The following is a 23,175-nucleotide window of genomic DNA, read 5'->3' as shown; positions in this document are numbered from 1 at the left end:
TCTCTCTATCTTTCTCTTTCTCTCTCACTCTGTCTCTATCTTTCTCTTTCTCTCTCACTCTGTCTCTATCTTTCTCTTTCTCTCTCTCTCTATCTTTCTCTTTCTCTCCCACCCTGTCTCTATCTTTCTCTCTCACTCTGTCTCTGTCTCCATCTTTCTCTCTCACCCTGTCTCCATCTTTCTCTCTCACTCTGTCTCCATCTTTCTCTCTCACTCTGTCTCCATCTTTCTCTCTCACTCTGTCTCCATCTTTCTCTCTCACTCTGTCTCCATCTTTCTCTCTCACTCTGTCTCTGTCTCCATCTTTCTCTCTCACCCTGTCTCCATCTTTCTCTCTCACCCTGTCTCCATCTTTCTCTCTCACTCTGTCTCCATCTTTCTCTCTCACTCTGTCTCTATCTTTCTCTCCCACTCTGTCTCCATCTCCCCCCTCTCCCTCCAGCAACTGACCAACCACATCCGGGACACGTTGCCAGGGTTACGTAGTAAGCTCCAGAGCCAGCTTCTCTCTCTGGAGAAAGAGGTCGAGGAATACAAGAACTTCAAACCAGACGACCCGACACGCAAGACCAAGGCCCTACTGCAGTCAGTATATAAACACACACACACACAAGACCAAGGCCCTACTGCAGTCAGTATATAAACACACACACACACAAGACCAAGGCCCTACTGCAGTCAGTATATAAACACACACACACACACGCAAGACCAAGGCCCTACTGCAGTCAGTATATAAACACACACACACGCAAGACCAAGGCCCTACTGCAGTCAGTATATAAACACACACACACACACACAAGACCAAGGCCCTACTGCAGTCAGTATATAAACACACACACACAAGACCAAGGCCCTACTGCAGTCAGTATATAAACACACACACACACAAGACCAAGGCCCTACTGCAGTCAGTATATAAACACACACACACACACGCAAGACCAAGGCCCTACTGCAGTCAGTATATAAACACACACACACACGCAAGACCAAGGCCCTACTGCAGTCAGTATATAAACACACACACATGCAAGACCAAGGCCCTACTGCAGTCAGTATATAAACACACACACACACGCAAGACCAAGGCTCTACTGCAGTCAGTATATAAACACACACACACACACACAAGACCAAGGCCCTACTGCAGTCAGTATATAAACACACACACACACGCAAGACCAAGGCTCTACTGCAGTCAGTATATAAACACACACACACACACAAGACCAAGGCCCTACTGTAGTCAGTATATAAACACACACACACACACAAGACCAAGGCCCTACTGTAGTCAGTATATAAACACACACACACACACAAGACCAAGGCCCTACTGCAGTCAGTACACACACACATATATATAAATATATACTGTATCTGACTGTCAGTACTTTTGTAATATGACTGTGTGTGTGTGTGTGTGTGTGTGTGTGTGTGTGTGTGTGTGTGTGTGTGTGTGTGTGTGTGTGTGTGTGTGTGTGTGTGTGTGTGTGTGTGTGTGTGTGTGTGTGTGTGTGTGTGTGTGTGTGTGTGTAGGATGGTTCAGCAGTTTGGTGTAGACTTTGAGAAGCGTATTGAGGGATCAGGTGATCAGGTGGATACTGCGGAGCTCTCTGGAGGAGCTAGAATCAACAGGATCTTCCACGAGAGATTCCCCTTCGAACTGGTCAAGGTACACACACACACACACACACACACGCACACGCACACGCACACGCACACACACGCACGCACGCACGCACACACACACACACACACACACACACACACACACACACACACACACACACACACACACACATATTGTTTTACTATCCTTGCGGGGACCCAAACATGTATTCTCAATCAAAATCCCTAACCCTAAACCCTAAACCCTAAACCCTAAGCTTAAAATAGTATTTTTCCTTGTGAGGACCCGCGAAATGTCCCCACTTCTCAGAATGTTCCTTGTTCCTAGTAAAACCAAAAACACACACACTGATTTCCCCTCTGTGTTGTGTTCAGATGGAGTTTGATGAGAAGGAGTTGAGGAGAGAGATCAGTTATGCCATCAAGAACATCCATGGAGTGAGGCAAGTACAGACAGACAGACATCTCCCTCTCTATCTCCCTCCTGTCTGTCTGTCTGTCTGTCTGTCTGTCTGTCTGTCTGTCTGTCTGTCTGTCTGTCTGTCTGTCTGTCTGTCTGTCTGTCTGTCTGTCTTTCCACCTGCCTCTCTCTACATGTCTGTGTGTCTGTCTGTGTGCCCCCTCCAGAACAGGCCTGTTCACCCCTGACCTAGCCTTTGAGGCCATAGTGAAAAAGCAGATCATTAAGCTGAAAGAGCCGTGTCTGAAATGTATGGACCTGGTGATCCAGGAGCTCATCAACACCGTGCGCCAGTGCACCAATAAGGTACCTCGCTGCATGGAGCCTGTAAAGCCCTGTCATGCTACTCCAGGCCACGCTGGGGGCACTATGGAACTAGCCTTTTCAATGCTATCATGCTAATCTAGGCCCCAGGATAGTGCACTGCATGGTACTGTGTAGGGTGAAGTTGACCCTAAAAGCTGATCTGGGGTCAGTTTAGCATTTCCCCCACTAATGGTTAACGATTCGGTTAGTTTAGAATTGGGGAAGAGAAGCTGATCCTAGATCTGTACCTAGGGGAGACTTCACACCAGGGAGCATGGAGCCTGTAATGCCTGACATGCCATGCTCCTGGCCACAGGGGGGCGATGTGGAGCTTTCTTCTACTGTTAACAGGGTGTTGTGCTGTGAGATGTGTGTTTATGTTTCTCCTCACGTGTCTCTGGTTCCCCCTGAAGACAAACAGATTGACACACGCGTGCGGACACACACACACACACACACACACACACACACACACACACACACACACACACACACACACACACACACACACACACACACACACACACACACACACACACACACACACACACACACACACACACACACACCTTGTAGTGGATGTCAAAGTTTAGTAACAGATGCCAGTATGAACTAACTGACTAAACAAAATGCCTTTTATCTCTCTCTCTCTCTCTCTCTCTGTTCTTCTCCCTCTATCCCTCCATCTCTCTCTCTCTCTCTCTCTCTCTGTCTCTCTCTGTGTTCTTCTCCCTCTATCCCTCCATCTCTCTCTCTCTCTCTCTCTCTCTCTGTGTTCTTCTCCCTCTATCCCTCCATCTCTCTCTCTCTCTCTCTCTCTCTGTGTTCTTCTCCCTTTATCCCTCCATCTCTCTCTCTCTCTCTCTGTGTTCTTCTCCCTCTATCCCTCCATCTCTCTCTCTGTCTCTCTCTGTGTTCTTCTCCCTCTATCCCTCCATCTCTCTCTCTCTCTCTCTCTCTCTCTGTGTTCTTCTCCCTCTATCCCTCCATCTCTCTCTCTCTCTCTCTCTCTCTGTGTTCTTCTCCCTCTATCCCTCCATCTCTCTTTCTCTCTGTCTCTCTCTGTGTTCTTCTCCCTCTATCCCTCCATCTCTCTCTCTCTGTGTTCTTCTCCCTCTATCCCTCCATCTCTCTCTCTCTCTCTCTCTCTCTCTCTAGTCTCTCTCTGTGTTCTTCTCCCTCTATCCCCATCCATCTCTCTCTCTCTCTCTCTCTCTCTCTCTCTCTCTCTCTCTCTCTCTGTGTTCTTCTCCCTCTATCCCTCCATCTCTCTCTCTCTCTGTGTTCTTCTCCCTCTATCCCTCCATCTCTCTCTCTCTCTGTCTCTCTCTGTGTTCTTCTCCCTCTATCCCTCCATCTCTCTCTCTCTCTCTCTCTCTCTGTGTTCTTCTCCCTCTATCCCTCCATCTCTCTCTCTCTCTCTCTCTCTCTCTCTGTGTTCTTCTCCCTTTATCCCTCCATCTCTCTCTCTCTCTGTGTTCTTCTCCCTCTATCCCTCCATCTCTCTCTCTCTGTCTCTCTCTGTGTTCTTCTCCCTCTATCCCTCCATCTCTCTCTCTCTCTCTCTCTCTGTGTTCTTCTCCCTCTATCCCTCCATCTCTCTCTCTCTCTGTCTCTCTCTGTTCTTCTCCCTCTATCCCTCCATCTCTCTTTCTCTCTGTCTCTCTCTGTGTTCTTCTCCCTCTATCCCTCCATCTCTCTCTCTCTGTGTTCTTCTCCCTCTATCCCTCCATCTCTCTCTCTCTCTCTCTCTCTCTCTCTCTCTCTCTCTGTGTTCTTCTCCTCTATCCCTCCATCTCCTCTCATCTCTCTCTCTCTCTCTCTCTCTCTCTCTCTCTCTCTCTCTCTCTCTCTCTCTCTGTGTTCTTCTCCCTCTATCCCTCCATCTCTCTCTCTCTCTCTGTGTTCTTCTCCCTCTATCCCTCCATCTCTCTCTCTCTCTCTCTCTCTCTCTGTGTTCTTCTCCCTCTATCCCTCCATCTCTCTCTCTCTCTGTCTCTCTCTGTGTTCTTCTCCCTCTATCCCTCCATCTCTCTCTCTCTCTGTGTTCTTCTCCCTCTATCCCTCCATCTCTCTCTCTCTCTCTCTCTCTCTCTGTGTTCTTCTCCCTCTATCCCTCCATCTCTCTTTCTCTCTCTCTGTGTTCTTCTCCCTCTATCTCTCTCTCTCTCTCTCTCTGTCTCTCTCTGTGTTCTTCTCCCTCTATCCCTCCATCTCTCTCTCTCTCTCTCTCTCTCTCTCTCTCTCTCTGTTCTTCTCCCTCTCTCCCTCCATCTCTCTCTCTCTCTCTGTGTTCTTCTCCCTCTATCCCTCCATCTCTCTCTCTCTCTGTCTCTCTCTGTGTTCTTCTCCCTCTATCCCTCCATCTCTCTCTCTCACTGTCTCTCTCTGTGTTCTTCTCCCTCTATCCCTCCATCTCTCTCTCTCTCTCTCTCTCTCTCTCTCTCTGTCTCTCTCTGTGTTCTTCTCCCTCTATCCCTCCATCTCTCTCTCTCTCTGTCTCTCTCTGTGTTCTTCTCCCTCTATCCCTCCATCTCTCTCTCTCTGTGTTTTTCTCCCTCTATCCCCCCATCTCTCTCTCTCTCTCTGTGTTCTTCTCCCTCTATCCCTCCATCTCTCTCTCTCTCTCTGTTCTTCTCCCTCTATCCCTCCATCTCTCTCTCTCTCTCTCTCTGTGTTCTTCTCCCTCTATCCCTCCATCTCTCTCTCTCTCTCTGTGTTCTTCTCCCTCTATCCCTCCATCTCTCTCTCTCTCTCTGTGTTCTTCTCCCTCTATCCCTCCATCTCTCTCTTTTATTTTATTTCTCTCTTACACTGCTCCCCTACCTCTCTCCCTCTCTTAATCTGTTTCTATCACTTCCGGACTTCCCTGACTCCTCCCCACCATGACCCGTCCCACTCACGGACCCCTCCCACTTCCGGACACCTCCCCACTTCAATGACTCCTCCCACTCCCTGGCTCCTCCTTGTCCTGCCCTACCGTGATAAACTACATCTCCCACGATGCTCCAGAACAGGCCTGTTCACCCCTGACCTAGCCTTTGAGGCCATAGTGAAAAAGCAGATCATTAAACTGAAAGAGCCGTGTCTGAAATGCGTGGACCTCGTCCTGTCCGAGCTCACCTCCCTCGTCAAGAAGTGTACCGGAAAGGTAAAGGGAAGAATCACAGTGGAGGGAAGGAAACAAGGTAGGAAGAGAGAAGAGGGACAGTGGAGGGAAGGAAACAAGATAGGAGGGAAGAGAGAAGAGGGACAGCGGAGGGAAGGAAACAAGGAAGGAGGGAAGAGAGAAGAGGGACAGCGGAGGGAAGGAAACAAGGAAGGAGGGAAGAGAGAAGAGGGACAGCGGAGGGAAGGAAACAAGGAAGGAGGGAAGAGAGAAGAGGGACAGCGGAGGGAAGGAAACAAGGAAGGAGGGAAGAGAGAAGAGGGACAGCGGAGGGAAGGAAACAAGGAAGGAAGAGAGAAGAGGGACAGTGGAGGGAAGGAAACAAGGTAGGAGGGAAGAGAGAAGAGGGACAGTGGAGGGAAGGAAACAAGGTAGGAGGGAAGAGAGAAGAGGGACAGCGGAGGGAAGGAAACAAGGAGGGAAGAGAGAAGAGGGACAGTGGAGGGAAGGAAACAAGGAGGGAAGAGAGAAGAGGGACAGTGGAGGGAAGGAAAGAAGGGAGAAGAGGGACAGTGGAGGGAAGGAAACAAGGAAGGAAGAGAGAAGAGGGACAGTGGAGGGAAGGAAACAAGGAGGGAAGAGAGAAGAGGGACAGCGGAGGGAAGGAAACAAGGAGGGAAGAGAGAAGAGGGACAGTGGAGGGAAGGAAAGAAGGGAGAAGAGGGACAGTGGAGGGAAGGAAACAAGGAAGGAAGAGAGAAGAGGGACAGTGGAGGGAAGGAAACAAGGAGGGAAGAGAGAAGAGGGACAGCGGAGGGAAGGAAACAAGGAGGGAAGAGAGAAGAGGGACAGTGGAGGGAAGGAAACAAGGAGGGAAGAGAGAAGAGGGACAGTGGAGGGAAGGAAAGAAGGGAGAAGAGGGACAGTGGAGGGAAGGAAACAAGGAGGGACGAGAGAAGAGGGACAGTGGAGGGAAGGAAAGAAGGGAGGAAGGAAGAGAGAAGAGGGACAGTGGAGGGAAGGAAACAAGGAGGGAAGAGAGAAGAGGGACAGTGGAGGGAAGGAAAGAAGGGAGGAAGGAAGAGAGAAGAGGGACAGTGGAGGGAAGGAAACAAGGAGGGAAGAGAGAAGAGGGACAGTGGAGGGAAGGAAACAAGGAAGGAGGGAAGAGAGAAGAGGGACAGTGGAGGGAAGGAAACAAGGAGGGAAGAGAGAAGAGGGACAGTGGAGGGAAGGAAACAAGGAGGGAAGAGAGAAGAGGGACAGTGGAGGGAAGGAAACAAGGAAGGAGGGAAGAGAGAAGAGGGACAGTGGAGGGAAGGAAACAAGGAGGGAAGAGAGAAGAGGGACAGTGGAGGGAAGGAAACAAGGAAGGAGGGAAGAGAGAAGAGGGACAGTGGCTGCTTCCAGATTGTCTTTCCTTACTCCCAAAGAGTGCACTCGTTCACTTCCCTTCAAGGAAATGACTGAAATGACTGTAGAAACTCCCTCTCTAGCCACATGCCTCCACCGATCTAATGCTTTTAGATTTGTGTGAAGTAGTGAACGAGGGTACACTTTAGGAAGAAGGAGATAGTATTGGAACGTACCCAATAAATTGATGGATGGAGAGAATGAAGAGAACTGTGTTTCTACCACTTCTCCTGCTAGACTCACCCCTCCTTCTCCTGCTAGACTCACCCCTCCACCCCTCCTTCTCCTGCTAGACTCACCCCTCCTTCTCCTGCTAGACTCAACCCCTCCACCCTCCACCCTCCACCCCTCCACCCTCCACCCCTCCACCCTCCCACCCTCCACCCCTCCACCCTCCCTCCCTCCCTCCACCCCTCCTTCTCCTGCTAGACTCACCCCTCCACCCTCCCTCCCTCCCTCCACCCCTCCTTCTCCTGCTAGACTCACCCCTCCACCCTCCCTCTCCTGCTAGACTCACCCCTCCACCCTCCCTCTCCTGCTAGACTCACCCCTCCCTCCCTCCCTCTCCTGCTAGACTCACCCCTCCTCCCTCCCTCCACTCCCTCCACCCTCCTTCTCCTGCTAGTCTCACCCCTCCTCCCTCCTTCTCCTGCTAGACTCACCCCTCCTCCCTCCCTCCACCCTCCCTCCACCCCTCCTTCTCCTGCTAGTCTCACCCCTCCACCCTCCTTCTCCTGCTAGACTCACCCCTCCTCCCTCCCTCCACCCCCCCTCCACCCCTCCTTCTCCTGCTAGTCTCACCCCTCCACCCTCCTTCTCCTGCTAGACTCACCCCTCCTCCCTCCCTCCCTCCCTCCCTCCCTCCCTCCCCCCTCCCTCCCTCCCTCCCTCCCTCCCTCCCTCCCTCCACCCTCCTTCTCCTGCTAGTCTCACCCCTCCACCCTCCTTCTCCTGCCACCCCTCCTCCCTCCCTCCCTCCCTCCACCCCTCCTTCTCCTGCTATTCTCACCCCTCCACCCTCCTTCTCCTGCTAGACTCACCCCTCCACCCTCCCTCCCTCCCTCCCTCCACCCCTCCTTCTCCTGCTAGTCTCACCCCTCCACCCTCCACCCCTCCTTCTCCTGCTAGCCTCACCCCTCCACCCTCCCTCCCTCCCTCCACCCCTCCTTCTCCTGCTAGCCTCACCCCTCCACCCTCCCTCCACCCCTCCACCCCTCCTTCTCCTGCTATTCTCACCCCTCCACCCTCCCTCCCTCCCTCCACCCCTCCTTCTCCTGCTAGACTCACCCCTCCACCCTCCCTCCACCCCTCCTTCTCCTGCTAGACTCACCCCTCCACCCTCCCTCCACCCCTCCTTCTCCTGCTAGACTCACCCCTCCACCCTCCCTCCCTCCACCCTCCCCCTCCACCCCTCCTTCTCCTGCTAGACTCCTCCACCCCCCTCCCTCCACCCCTCCTTCTCCTGCTAGTCTCACCCCTCCACCCTCCCTCCCTCCACCCCTCCCTCCCTCCACCCCTCCTTCTCCTGCTAGTCTCACCCCTCCACCCACCCACCCTCCCTCCCTCCACCCCTCCACCCACCCACCCTCCCTCCCTCCACCCTCCCTCCACCCCTCCACCCACCCACCCTCCCTCCCTCCCTCCACCCTCCCTCCACCCCTCCTTCTCCTGCTAGTCTCACCCCTCCACCCTCCCTCCCTCCCTCCACCCCTCCTTCTCCTGCTAGTCTCACCCCTCCACCCTCCCTCCCTCCACCCCTCCTTCTCCTGCTAGACTCACCCCTCCACCCTCCCTCCCTCCACCCCTCCACCCTCCCTCCCTCCCTCCCTCCACCCCTCCTTCTCCTGCTAGTCTCACCCCTCCACCCTCCCTCCCTCCCTCCCTCCCTCCACCCCTCCTTCTCCTGCTAGTCTCACCCCTCCACCCTCCCTCCCTCCACCCCTCCTTCTCCTGCTAGACTCACCCCTCCACCCTCCCTCCCTCCACCCCTCCTTCTCCTGCTAGTCTCACCCCTCCACCCTCCCTCCCTCCACCCCTCCTTCTCCTGCTAGTCTCACCCCTCCACCCTCCCTCCCTCCCTCCACCCTCCCTCCCTCCACCCCTCCTTCTCCTGCTAGACTCACCCCTCCACCCTCCCTCCACCCCTCCTTCTCCTGCTAGTCTCACCCCTCCACCCACCCTCCCTCCCTCCCTCCACCCTCCCTCCACTCCTCCTTCCCGTCTCCCTCCACTCTCCCCAATTGATTTAATTTCTCCTCACCCCTCTGGGTAGTTTTATTGCTGTCTGTATAGTCACTACCCCCCCATAAGCACTGGCCGTGTTCCAGGCTGACTACATTACAGACAACGCCTGGATAGGTGTTTAGCATATTTAACAACAAACCACAACATATGATGTAGTAATCTGATGCCTGACTGCACAGTCAGTGACGTGGCATGCAAACATTGTTTGATACACTGCAATGACTGCAATAGAGTACCACAGTATGAGTCATAATACCCATAAAACCTAGCTGTCAAACAGGGAACTGTTTCCAATCATTTCCCCACCATACATTCTTCCCATAGGGGGATTTTAGAAACTCTTGAAATAATGTCTGTGTTTCGTGTAGGTTTACCCTGACGGGACATTTTCATGACCGCGAAAATCTCTCTAGGACAAGGTGACTTTTATCAATATAGTCGCCTGTATTCACCCCCCTCCCCCAAAATGAAATGCTATTTAGCTGCTAAAATGTTTCTCGTAAAGAACTAGAAACGCCATGAGGATCTGGACCAGACTGCCGAATCCAGGCCAAGGTAAGAATCTCTGGATCAGCTCTCTAATGTTAGATACATTTAGTCATGAATAAATTGGCAACATTTCTGTAAATGGACAATTCTGTGAACCGTGTTGTGCAAGTTTTGACACAATACCCGATAGCAAAGGTGTCATCTAGAGATGACGGGCAGGAGCCTGCAGGGATTTGTATTTTTGCATGATGTCTACTTTGATGCTAATCAGCATTTTCAAATCTGAGAGTAAATAGAGCCGAATATACTGATAAAAGTCACCTTGTCCGAGAGAGATTGACATGGTTATCAGAACGTCACACCAGGGTAAACATACACAAAACACAGCCCTTATTTCAAGTGTTTCAAAAATGTCCTATTGGAAAAATGAAGGGTGGAAAGACAATTGGAAGCCTTTCCCTGTTTGACCACTAGGTTTTATGGGTATTACAACACCTCCACTGTGGGGCTCTATGTAGTCGGCCTGGAATGCGACCTCTGCCCCTAAATCCAACAGCCCCTCCCTCTGATTCTAAACCCGCCCCCTTCCTCACAGTGATTGTTGCTTCAACCTCCCTTCACCCCACCTCTCCCTCGATTACCCAATCAAAACACTCACCTCCCCTTATCTCAGCTTAAAACGTCAGCCCCGAAGCCTCTGTCTTTATCGTTCCCCCTATGTAGCTCAGGGGGAAGACGTTCTGTGTGACACATCCTTTCCTATGCTTACCCAACCATGTCCAGTCACTCAACCCCTACTTTTGACCAATCAGAACGTTCCTGCTGTGTCTTTAAATCCTCTCTGTGACTCTCACCTCTGTTCCCTAACTCACCTTGTGCTAACATGCTAAATCACAGGCGTCAAACTCATTCCATGTCTGCAGGTTTTCACTCCTCTCTCAGATTGATCAATTCAGACTGTTTAGTTAGTTACTGCCCTGACCTGGTTGTCCAGGTCTTATTGAACTGCCCTGGTTGTCCAGGTCTTATTGAACTGCCCTGACCTGGTTGTCCAGGTCTTATTGAACTGCCCTGACCTGGTTGTTCAGATCTTATTGAATTGCCCTGACCTGGTTGTCCAGGTCTTAATGAACTGCCCTGACCTGGTTGTCCAGGTATTATTGAACTGCCCTGACCTGGTTGTCCAGATCTTATTGAACTGCCCTGACCTGGTTGTCCAGGTCTTATTGAACTGCCCTGACCTGGTTGTCCAGGTCTTATTGAACTGCCCTGACCTGGTTGTCCAGATCTTATTGAACTGCCCTGACCTGGTTGTCCAGATCTTATTGAACTTCCCTGACCTGGTTGTCCAGGTCTTATTGAACTGCCCTGACCTGGTTGTCCAGGTCTTATTGAACTGCCCTGACCTGGTTGTCCAGGTCTTATTGAACTGCCCTGACCTGGTTGTCCAGGTCTTATTGAACTGCCCTGACCTGGTTGTCCAGATCTTATTGAACTGCCCTGACCTGGTTGTCCAGGTCTTATTGAACTGCCCTGACCTGGTTGTCCAGATCTTATTGAACTTCCCTGACCTGGTTGTCCAGGTCTTATTGAACTGCCCTGACCTGGTTGTCCAGATCTTATTGAACTGACCTGACCTGGTTGTCCAGATCTTATTGAACTGCCCTGACCTGGTTGTCCAGGTCTTATTGAACTGCCCTGACCTGGTTGTCCAGGTCTTAATGAACTGCCCTGACCTGGTTGTCCAGGTCTATTTGAACTGCCCTGACCTGTTTGTCCAGGTCTTATTGAACTGCCCTGACCTGCCCTGTGGTGTCCAGGTCTTATTGAACTGCCCTGACCTGGTTGTCCAGATCTTATTGAACTTCCCTTGGTTCCAGGTCTTATTGAACTGCCCTGACCTGGTTGTCCAGATCTTATTGAACTCTTGGTTGTCCAGATCTTATTGAACTGCCCTGACCTGGTTGTCCAGATCTTAGACCTGTCCAGGTCTTATTGAACTGCCCTGACCTGGTTATCCAGATCTTATTGAACTGCCCTGGTTGTCCAGGTCTTATTGAACTGACCTGACCTGGTTGTCCAGATCTTATTGAACTGCCCTGACCTGGTTGTCCAGATCTTATTGAACTGACCTGGTTGTCCAGGTCTTATTGAACTGCCCTGACCTGGTTGTCCAATCTTATTGAACTGCCCTGACCTGGTTGTCCAGGTCTTATTGAACTGACCTGGTTGTCCAGGTCTTATTGAACTGCCCTGACCTGGTTGTCCAATCTTATTGAACTGCCCTGACCTGGTTGTCCAGGTCTATTTGAACTGCCCTGACCTGGTTGTCCAGATCTTATTGAACTGACCTGGTTGTCCAGGTCTTATTGAACTGCCCTGACCTGGTTGTCCAGGTCTTATTGAACTGCCCTGACCTGGTTGTCCAGGTCTTATTGAACTGCCCTGACCTGGTTGTCCAGGTCTTATTGAACTGCCCTGACCTGGTTGTCCAATCTTATTGAACTGCCCTGACCTGGTTGTCCAGGTCTATTTGAACTGCCCTGACCTGGTTGTCCAGATCTTATTGAACTGCCCTGACCTGGTTGTCCAGATCTTATTGAACTGACCTGGTTGTCCAGGTCTATTTGAACTGACCTGGTTGTCCAGGTCTTATTGAACTGCCCTGACCTGGTTGTCCAGATCTTATTGAACTGACCTGGTTGTCCAGGTCTATTTGAACTGACCTGGTTGTCCAGGTCTTATTGAACTGCCCTGACCTGGTTGTCCAGGTCTATTTGAACTGCCCTGACCTGGTTGTCCAGGTCTATTTGAACTGCCCTGACCTGGTTGTCCAGGTCTTATTGAACTGACCTGGTTGTCCAGGTCGTATTGAACTGCCCTGACCTGGTTGTCCAGGTCTTAACTGAACACAAGTTGAGAGAAGATAATAAAACCAGCAGACAGAGTTGGACTCTCCTTCACTAAATCAATCAATTGGCATTAGTGCTCAGCTTGGGATACCTGTGGGTTATTGATGACAGTATTGTGAGCATGCTGGGATACCTGTGGGATATTGATGACAGTATTGTGAGCATGCTGGGATACCTGTGGGTTATAATGACAGTATTGTGAGCATGCTGGGATACCTGTGGGATATTGATGACAGTATTGTCAGCATGCTGGGATACCTGTGGGATATTGATGACAGTATTGTGAGCATGCTGGGATACCTGTGGGATATTGATGACAGTATTGTGAGCATGCTGGGATACCTGTGGGATATTGATGACTGTATTGTGAGCATGCTGGGATACCTGTGGGATATTGATGACTGTATTGTGAGCATGCTGGGATACCTGTGGAATATTGATGACAGTATTGTGAGCATGCTTGCTGAAACCAGATAAAAATCTCCTAAATCAGATAAAATTAGCCCCAAACCAGTTTGTGTTAGTTTAAACTGGTTTTCCTAGATTCAAACAGGTTGATGTTAGTTTATACCAGATATACTACCAAGCAGGATCAATGTCCTATCTGCATGACCCCTCTATGCTAACTGTCTGTCCCCTACACATGTCAATCACTAGGGGGTGTGTCTGTTTGGCTGGATGGATGACCCCTCTATGCTAACTGTCTGTCCCCTATACATGTCAATCACTAGGGGGTGTGTCTGTTTGGCTGGATGGATGACCCCTCTATGCTAACTGTCTGTCCCCTATACATGTCAATCACTAGGGGGTGTGTCTGTTTGGCTGGATGGATGACCCCTCTATGCTAACTGTCTGTCCCCTACACATGTCAATCACTAGGGGGTGTGTCTGTTTGGCTGGATGGATGACCCCTCTATGCTAACTGTCTGTCCCCTATGCATGTCAGTCACTAGGGGGTGTGTGTTTGGCTGGATGGATGACCCCTCTATGCTAACTGTCTGTCCCCTACACATGTCAATCACTAGGGGGTGTGTCTGTTTGGCTGGATGGATGACCCCTCTATGTTGAACACTCTGTCCCCTACACATGTCAATCACTAGGGGGTGTGTCTGTTTGGCTGGATGGATGACCCCTCTATGTTGAACACTCTGTCCCCTACACATGTCAATCACTAGGGGGTGTGTCTGTTTGGCTGGATGGATGACCCCTCTATGCTAACTGTCTGTCCCCTATACATGTCAATCACTAGGGGGGGTCTGTTTGGCTGGATGGATGACCCCTCTATGCTAACTGTCTGTCCCCTATACATGTCAATCACTAGGGGGTGTCTGTTTGGCTGGATGGATGACCCCTCTATGCTAACTGTCTGTCCCCTACACATGTCAATCACTAGGGGGTGTGTCTGTTTGGCTGGATGGATGACCCCTCTATGCTAACTGTCTGTCCCCTATACATGTCAATCACTAGGGGGGGTCTGTTTGGCTGGATGGATGGTGTGTGTCTGAGTGAGAGAGAGGTGTGTGTGTGTGTTGATGCATGTGTGTGCAATTTTATGTGTGTGTGTGTGTACATGCATGTGTGTGTGATTGTGTGTGTGTGTGCCGTCAGTACCTGCAGCATTGTGTGTTGTTCCACAGCTTGGCTCCTACCCCAGACTGAGAGAAGAGACGGAGAGAATCGTCACAACCTACGTCAGAGAGAGAGACATCAAAACCAAAGACCAGGTGAGAGAGAGACATCAAAACCAAAGACCAGGTGAGAGAGAGACATCAAAACCAGAGACCAGGTGAGAGAGAGACATCAAAACCAGAGACCAGGTGAGAGAGAGACATCAAAACCAGAGACCAGGTGAGAGAGAGACATCAAAACCAAAGACCAGGTGAGAGAGAGACATCAAAACCAGAGACCAGGTGAGAGAGAGACATCAAAACCAGAGACCAGGTGAGAGAGAGACATCAAAACCAAAGACCAGGTGAGAGAGAGACATCAAAACCAGAGACCAGGTGAGAGAGAGACATCAAAACCAAAGACCAGGTGAGAGAGAGACATCAAAACCAAAGACCAGGTGAGAGAGAGACATCAAAACCAGAGACCAGGTGAGAGAGAGACATCAAAACCAGAGACCAGGTGAGAGAGAGACATCAAAACCAGAGACCAGGTGAGAGAGAGACATCAAAACCAAAGACCAGGTGAGAGAGAGACATCAAAACCAGAGACCAGGTGAGAGAGAGACATCAAAACCAGAGACCAGGTGAGAGAGAGACATCAAAACCAAAGACCAGGTGAGAGAGAGACATCAAAACCAGAGACCAGGTGAGAGAGAGACATCAAAACCAAAGACCAGGTGAGAGAGAGACATCAAAACCAGAGACCAGGTGAGAGAGAGACATCAAAACCAGAGACCAGGTGAGAGAGAGACATCAAAACCAAAGACCAGGTGAGAGAGAGACATCAAAACCAGAGACCAGGTGAGAGTGAGACATCAAAACCAGAGAACAGGTGAGAGAGAGACATCAAAACCAGAGACCAGGTGAGAGAGAGACATCAAAACCAAAGACCAGGTGAGAGTGAGACATCAAAACCAAAGACCAGGTGAGAGAGAGACATCAAAACCAGAGAACAGGTGAGAGTGAGACATCAAAACCAGAGACCAGGTGAGAGAGAGACATCAAAACCAAAGACCAGGTGAGAGAGAGACATCAAAACCAGAGACCAGGTGAGAGTGAGACATTAAAACCAAAGACCAGGTGAGAGAGAGACATCAAAACCAAAGACCAGGTGAGAGTGAGACATCAAAACCAAAGACCAGGTGAGAGAGAGACATCAAAACCAGAGAACAGGTGAGAGTGAGACATCAAAACCAGAGACCAGGTGAGAGAGAGACATCAAAACCAAAGACCAGGTGAGAGAGAGACATCAAAACCAAAGACCAGGTGAGAGAGAGACATCAAAACCAAAGACCAGGTGAGAGTGAGACATCAAAACCAAAGACCAGGTGAGAGAGAGACATCAAAACCAAAGACCAGGTGAGAGAGAGACATCAAAACCAGAGACCAGGTGAGAGAGAGACATCAAAACCAAAGACCAGGTGAGAGAGAGACATCAAAACCAAAGACCAGGTGAGAGAGAGACATCAAAACCAAAGACCAGGTGAGAGTGAGAGATAGATGGAGAGAGAGACATCAAAACCAGAGAACAGGTGAGAGAGAGACATCAAAACCAAAGACCAGGTGAGAGTGAGAGATAGATGGAGAGAGAGACATCAAAACTAGAGACCAGGTGAGAGAGAGACATCAAAACCAAAGACCAGGTGAGAGAGAGACATCAAAACCAAAGACCAGGTGAGAGTGAGAGATAGATGGAGAGAGAGACATCAAAACTAGAGACCAGGTGAGAGAGAGACATTAAAACCAAAGACCAGGTGAGAGAGAGACATCAAAACCAAAGACCAGGTGAGAGTGAGAGATAGATGGAGAGAGAGACATCAAAACTAGAGACCAGGTGAGAGAGAGACATCAAAACTAGAGACCAGGTGAGAGAGAGACATCAAAACCAAAGACCAGGTGAGAGAGAGACATCAAAACCAAAGACCAGGTGAGAGTGAGAGATAGATGGAGAGAGAGACATCAAAACTAGAGACCAGGTGAGAGAGAGACATCAAAACCAAAGACCAGGTGAGAGAGAGACATCAAAACCAAAGACCAGGTGAGAGAGAGACATCAAAACCAAAGACCAGGTGAGAGAGAGACATCAAAACCAAAGACCAGCTGAGAGTGAGACATCAAAACCAAAGACCAGGTGAGAGAGAGACATCAAAACCAAAGACCAGCTGAGAGTGAGACATCAAAACCAGAGACCAGGTGAGAGAGAGACATCAAAACCAGAGACCAGGTGAGAGAGAGACATCAAAACCAAAGACCAGCTGAGAGTGAGACATTAAAACCAGAGAACAGGTGAGAGAGAGACATTAAAACCAGAGAACAGGTGAGAGAGAGACATCAAAACCAGAGACCAGGTGAGAGAGAGACATCAAAACCAGAGACCAGGTGAGAGAGAGACATCAAAACTAGAGACCAGGTGAGAGAGAGACATTAAAACCAGAGAACAGGTGAGAGAGAGACATCAAAACCAGAGACCAGGTGAGAGAGAGACATCAAAACCAGAGACCAGGTGAGAGAGAGACATCAAAACTAGAGACCAGGTGAGAGAGAGACATTAAAACCAGAGAACAGGTGAGAGAGAGACATCAAAACTAGAGACCAGGTGAGAGAGAGACATCAAAACCAGAGACCAGGTGAGAGAGAGACATCAAAACTAGAGACCAGGTGAGAGAGAGACATTAAAACCAGAGACCAGGTGAGAGAGAGACATTAAAACCAGAGAACAGGTGAGAGAGAGACATTAAAACCAGAGAACAGGTGAGAGAGAGACATCAAAACCAGAGACCAGGTGAGAGAGAGACATCAAAACCAGAGACCAGGTGAGAGAGAGACATCAAAACTAGAGACCAGGTGAGAGAGAGACATTAAAACCAGAGAACAGGTGAGAGAGAGACATCAAAACCAGAGACCAGGTGAGAGAGAGACATCAAAACCAGAGACCAGGTGAGAGAGAGACATTAAAACCAGAGACCAGGTGAGAGAGAGACATCAAAACCAGAGAACAGGTGAGAGAGAGACATCAAAACCAGAGACCAGGTGAGAGAGAGACATCAAAACCAGAGACCAGGTGAGAGAGAGACATCAAAACTAGAGACCAGGTGAGAGAGAGACATTAAAACCAGAGAACAGGTGAGAGAGAGACATCAAAACCAGAGACCAGGTGAGAGAGAGACATCAAAACCAGAGACCAGGTGAGAGAGAGACATTAAAACCAGAGACCAGGTGAGAGAGAGACATCAAAACCAGAGACCAGGTGAGAGAGAGACATCAAAACTAGAGACCAGGTGAGAGAGAGACATTAAAACCAGAGAACAGGTGAGAGAGAGACATCAAAACCAAAGACCAGGTGAGAGAGAGACATCAAAACCAGAGACCAGGTGAGAGAGAGACATTAAAACCAGAGACCAGGTGAGAGAGAGACATCAAAACCAGAGACCAGGTGAGAGAGAGACATCAAAACTAGAGACCAGGTGAGAGAGAGACATTAAAACCAGAGAACAGGTGAGAGAGAGACATCAAAACCAAAGACCAGGTGAGAGAGAGACATCAAAACTAGAGACCAGGTGAGAGAGAGACATCAAAACCAGAGACCAGGTGAGAGAGAGACATCAAAACTAGAGACCAGGTGAGAGAGAGACATTAAAACCAGAGAACAGGTGAGAGAGAGACATCAAAACCAAAGACCAGGTGAGAGAGAGACATCAAAACCAGAGACCAGGTGAGAGAGAGACATCAAAACTAGAGACCAGGTGAGAGAGAGACATTAAAACCAGAGAACAGGTGAGAGAGAGACATCAAAACCAAAGACCAGGTGAGAGAGAGACATCAAAACCAGAGACCAGGTGAGAGAGAGACATCAAAACCAGAGACCAGGTGAGAGAGAGACATCAAAACCAGAGACCAGGTGAGAGAGAGACATCAAAACCAAAGACCAGGTGAGAGAGAGACATCAAAACCAGAGACCAGGTGAGAGAGAGACATCAAAACCAGAGACCAGGTGAGAGAGAGACATCAAAACCAAAGACCAGGTGAGAGAGAGACATCAAAACCAGAGACCAGGTGAGAGAGAGACATCAAAACCAAAGACCAGGTGAGAGAGAGACATCAAAACCAAAGACCAGGTGAGAGAGAGACATCAAAACCAAAGACCAGGTGAGAGTGAGAGATAGATGGAGAGAGAGACATCAAAACTAGAGACCAGGTGAGAGTGAGACATCAAAACCAGAGAACAGGTGAGAGAGAGACATCAAAACCAAAGACCAGGTGAGAGTGAGAGATAGATGGAGAGAGAGACATCAAAACTAGAGACCAGGTGAGAGAGAGACATCAAAACCAAAGACCAGGTGAGAGAGAGACATCAAAACCAAAGACCAGGTGAGAGTGAGAGATAGATGGAGAGAGAGACATCAAAACTAGAGACCAGGTGAGAGAGAGACATCAAAACCAAAGACCAGGTGAGAGAGAGACATCAAAACCAAAGACCAGGTGAGAGTGAGAGATAGATGGAGAGAGAGACATCAAAACTAGAGACCAGGTGAGAGAGAGACATTAAAACCAAAGACCAGGTGAGAGAGAGACATCAAAACCAAAGACCAGGTGAGAGTGAGAGATAGATGGAGAGAGAGACATCAAAACTAGAGACCAGGTGAGAGAGAGACATCAAAACTAGAGACCAGGTGAGAGAGAGACATCAAAACCAAAGACCAGGTGAGAGAGAGACATCAAAACCAAAGACCAGGTGAGAGTGAGAGATAGATGGAGAGAGAGACATCAAAACTAGAGACCAGGTGAGAGAGAGACATCAAAACCAAAGACCAGGTGAGAGAGAGACATCAAAACCAAAGACCAGGTGAGAGTGAGAGATAGATGGAGAGAGAGACATCAAAACCAGAGAACAGGTGAGAGAGAGACATCAAAACCAAAGACCAGGTGAGAGTGAGACATCAAAACCAAAGACCAGGTGAGAGAGAGACATCAAAACCAAAGACCAGCTGAGAGTGAGACATCAAAACCAGAGACCAGGTGAGAGAGAGACATCAAAACCAGAGACCAGGTGAGAGAGAGACATCAAAACCAAAGACCAGCTGAGAGTGAGACATTAAAACCAGAGAACAGGTGAGAGAGAGACATTAAAACCAGAGAACAGGTGAGAGAGAGACATCAAAACCAGAGACCAGGTGAGAGAGAGACATCAAAACCAGAGACCAGGTGAGAGAGAGACATCAAAACTAGAGACCAGGTGAGAGAGAGACATTAAAACCAGAGAACAGGTGAGAGAGAGACATCAAAACCAGAGACCAGGTGAGAGAGAGACATCAAAACCAGAGACCAGGTGAGAGACATCAAAACTAGAGACCAGGTGAGAGAGAGACATTAAAACCAGAGAACAGGTGAGAGAGAGACATCAAAACTAGAGACCAGGTGAGAGAGAGACATCAAAACCAGAGACCAGGTGAGAGAGAGACATCAAAACTAGAGACCAGGTGAGAGAGAGACATTAAAACCAGAGACCAGGTGAGAGAGAGACATTAAAACCAGAGAACAGGTGAGAGAGAGACATTAAAACCAGAGAACAGGTGAGAGAGAGACATCAAAACCAGAGACCAGGTGAGAGAGAGACATCAAAACCAGAGACCAGGTGAGAGAGAGACATCAAAACTAGAGACCAGGTGAGAGAGAGACATTAAAACCAGAGAACAGGTGAGAGAGAGACATCAAAACCAGAGACCAGGTGAGAGAGAGACATCAAAACCAGAGACCAGGTGAGAGAGAGACATTAAAACCAGAGACCAGGTGAGAGAGAGACATCAAAACCAGAGAACAGGTGAGAGAGAGACATCAAAACCAGAGACCAGGTGAGAGAGAGACATCAAAACCAGAGACCAGGTGAGAGAGAGACATCAAAACTAGAGACCAGGTGAGAGAGAGACATTAAAACCAGAGAACAGGTGAGAGAGAGACATCAAAACCAGAGACCAGGTGAGAGAGAGACATCAAAACCAGAGACCAGGTGAGAGAGAGACATTAAAACCAGAGACCAGGTGAGAGAGAGACATCAAAACCAGAGACCAGGTGAGAGAGAGACATCAAAACTAGAGACCAGGTGAGAGAGAGACATTAAAACCAGAGACCAGGTGAGAGAGAGACATCAAAACCAAAGACCAGGTGAGAGAGAGACATCAAAACCAGAGACCAGGTGAGAGAGAGACATTAAAACCAGAGACCAGGTGAGAGAGAGACATCAAAACCAGAGACCAGGTGAGAGAGAGACATCAAAACTAGAGACCAGGTGAGAGAGAGACATTAAAACCAGAGAACAGGTGAGAGAGAGACATCAAAACCAAAGACCAGGTGAGAGAGAGACATCAAAACTAGAGACCAGGTGAGAGAGAGACATCAAAACCAGAGACCAGGTGAGAGAGACATCAAAACTAGAGACCAGGTGAGAGAGAGACATTAAAACCAGAGAACAGGTGAGAGAGAGACATCAAAACCAAAGACCAGGTGAGAGAGAGACATCAAAACCAGAGACCAGGTGAGAGAGAGACATCAAAACTAGAGACCAGGTGAGAGAGAGACATTAAAACCAGAGAACAGGTGAGAGAGAGACATCAAAACCAAAGACCAGGTGAGAGAGAGACATCAAAACCAGAGACCAGGTGAGAGAGAGACATCAAAACTAGAGACCAGGTGAGAGAGAGACATCAAAACCAGAGAACAGGTGAGAGAGAGACATCAAAACCAAAGACCAGGTGAGAGTGAGACATCAAAACCAGAGACCAGGTGAGAGAGAGACATCAAAACCAGAGACCAGGTGAGAGAGAGCGATAGATGGAGACAGAGAGAGAGAGAGAGGGGCGAGTGGGAGAGAAAGAGAGGCTGACATCTAGTCAAATGGCTACCCAGACTATTCACATTGCCCCCCTCCCCTCTCCACACCACTGCCAGTCTCTGTTGTCATCTATGCATAGTCACTTTAATTAACTCTACCTACATGTACATACTATCTCACATACTACCTCAATGTGCCCCTCTCACATTGACTCTGTACTGGTTCCCCCTGTATATATTGTTATTTTTTACTGCTCCTCTTTAATTACTTTTATCTCTTATACTTATCCGTATTTTTTTAAACTGCACTGTTGGTTAGGGGCTTGTAAGTAAGCATTTCACGGTAAGGTCTACACCTGCTGTATTCGGCGCATGTGACTAATACAATTTGATTTGATTTGACCCGACCTGTCTGTCCTGTCTGTCTGTCTCAGGTGCTGCTGTTGATTGACATTGAGCTGTCTTACATCAACACAAACCATGAGGACTTCATTGGCTTCGCAAAGTGAGTTGACCTCTAGTAATCCCTAGCAACGACCAATCAACCTTCACCTGACTATGTAACCCCTAGCACCGACCTTTCAACTTTCACCTATGTAACCCCTAGCAACGACCTACCTCTTAAGGATTAGCCCCTTTTTTTCAATTTTCACCTAAAATGACATGTAGCTCAGGACCTGAAGCACAGATAATAGATCTGGTAAAAGATCATACAAAGAAAATATATGTTATTTTGTATTTTTTTTGTACCATCATTTTTGAAATGCAAGAGTTTATTATTTAGTTTATTGAAATGCAAGAGCCATAATTTATTATTCCAACCCAGGTGCAATTTAGATTTTGGCCACTAGATGTCAGCAGTGTCAGGGCAACGTTTTAGACTGAGCCAATGAACCATTGCATTTCTGTTTAAAATGCTCAAAATGTGCCTAATTGGTTTATTAATACATCTTCAAGTTCATAACTGTGCCGTCTCCTCAAACAATAGCAATGTATTATTTCACTGTAACAGCTACTGTAAATTGGACAGTGCAGTTAGATTAACAAGAATTAAAGTTTTCTGCCAATATCAGATATGTCTATGTCCTGGCAAATGTTCTTGTTTACTTACAACCTCATGCTAATCGCATTAGCCTTCGTTAGCTCAACCGTCCCGCTGATCCTGTAGAGGTTATAGTTTGCCCACTTCATGTCAGTTGTCCACGGCTGCGTCCCAATTATCTCTCCTTTCTCCCAAAGTGTGCACTTGTTCACTTCCTTCACTGATTTGAAAGGAAACGACTGATATATTGAAACTCCTATCTAGTCCACATGCCTACTCCACCATTCCAATGCTTTTAAACTTGTGGGGGTAGTGAACGAGAGCACACATCAGGAAGAAGGAGAGACGATTGGGAAACACCCAGTATGTGATAGTCTTTCTATCTGGCCTCTGTTTCCCTTGTAGCGCGCAACAGAGGACCACTGTTACTGCTGCTATTAACAACAAGAAGAGAGTGATGCCAAACCAGGTACCACAAAAAAAACTACCCTCCTCCTCCTCTCTCCTTTACTTCTCTCTCACTCTCACCCCCCTATCCTGAACTAATGGTCTGTCCCGCTGTGTGTAGGTGATCCGGAGGGGCTGGCTCACTATCAACATAAGCATTATGAAGGGGGGGTCCAAAGACTACTGGTTCGTCCTGACTGCAGAGTCACTGTCCTGGTACAAGGATGAGGAGGTGAGGGGAAGTGTGTGTGTGTGTGTGTGTGTGTGGGTGCGTGCGTGGGTGGGTGGGTGGGGGGGTTATATGGAAGACCGATGCACTTGTTTCTTAAACATTTGAACCAGAGACCAATGCATATTGGTGAATCGTTACATCCCTACAAGCCGTGTTGACCCAAGCAAGTTTAATACTATGGCTAGTGGCTTGGCCGGATCCAACCCTCAACCAGATACCATTGTTGTCTTAGACATTCAGGATATTCAGATGATGTCATCTAGACAGTTAACTAACTAACTAGATAGCTACTGAATCAGATGATGTCACCTAGACAGTTAACTAACTAACTAGATAGCTACTGAATCAGATGATGTCACCTAGACAGTTAACTAACTAACTAGATAGCTAC

General features: G+C 48.8%; 1 long non-coding RNA gene and 1 pseudogene across 1 annotated transcript; one reads left to right on the top strand and one right to left on the bottom strand.

The window, feature by feature from the left end:
- LOC127925753 (dynamin-2-like) overlaps positions 1–22,784 on the top strand; it is a 53,130-nt pseudogene extending 30,346 nt beyond the window's left edge.
- LOC127925752 (uncharacterized) lies at positions 10,674–13,234 on the bottom strand. The gene is made up of 5 exons (XR_008122144.1): positions 12,747–13,234; positions 12,546–12,662; positions 12,011–12,142; positions 11,000–11,461; positions 10,674–10,735 (listed from the first exon to the last, which is right to left on the bottom strand). It is a non-coding gene; the product is annotated as an uncharacterized LOC127925752 (long non-coding RNA).
- Positions 22,785–23,175: the final 391 nt, after the last annotated feature.

This window comes from Oncorhynchus keta, unplaced genomic scaffold, assembly GCF_023373465.1.
Source record: "Oncorhynchus keta strain PuntledgeMale-10-30-2019 unplaced genomic scaffold, Oket_V2 Un_contig_6210_pilon_pilon, whole genome shotgun sequence".
NCBI classification, from domain to species: domain Eukaryota; kingdom Metazoa; phylum Chordata; class Actinopteri; order Salmoniformes; family Salmonidae; genus Oncorhynchus; species Oncorhynchus keta.
This window is presented reverse-complemented; position numbering and strand designations above follow the sequence as displayed.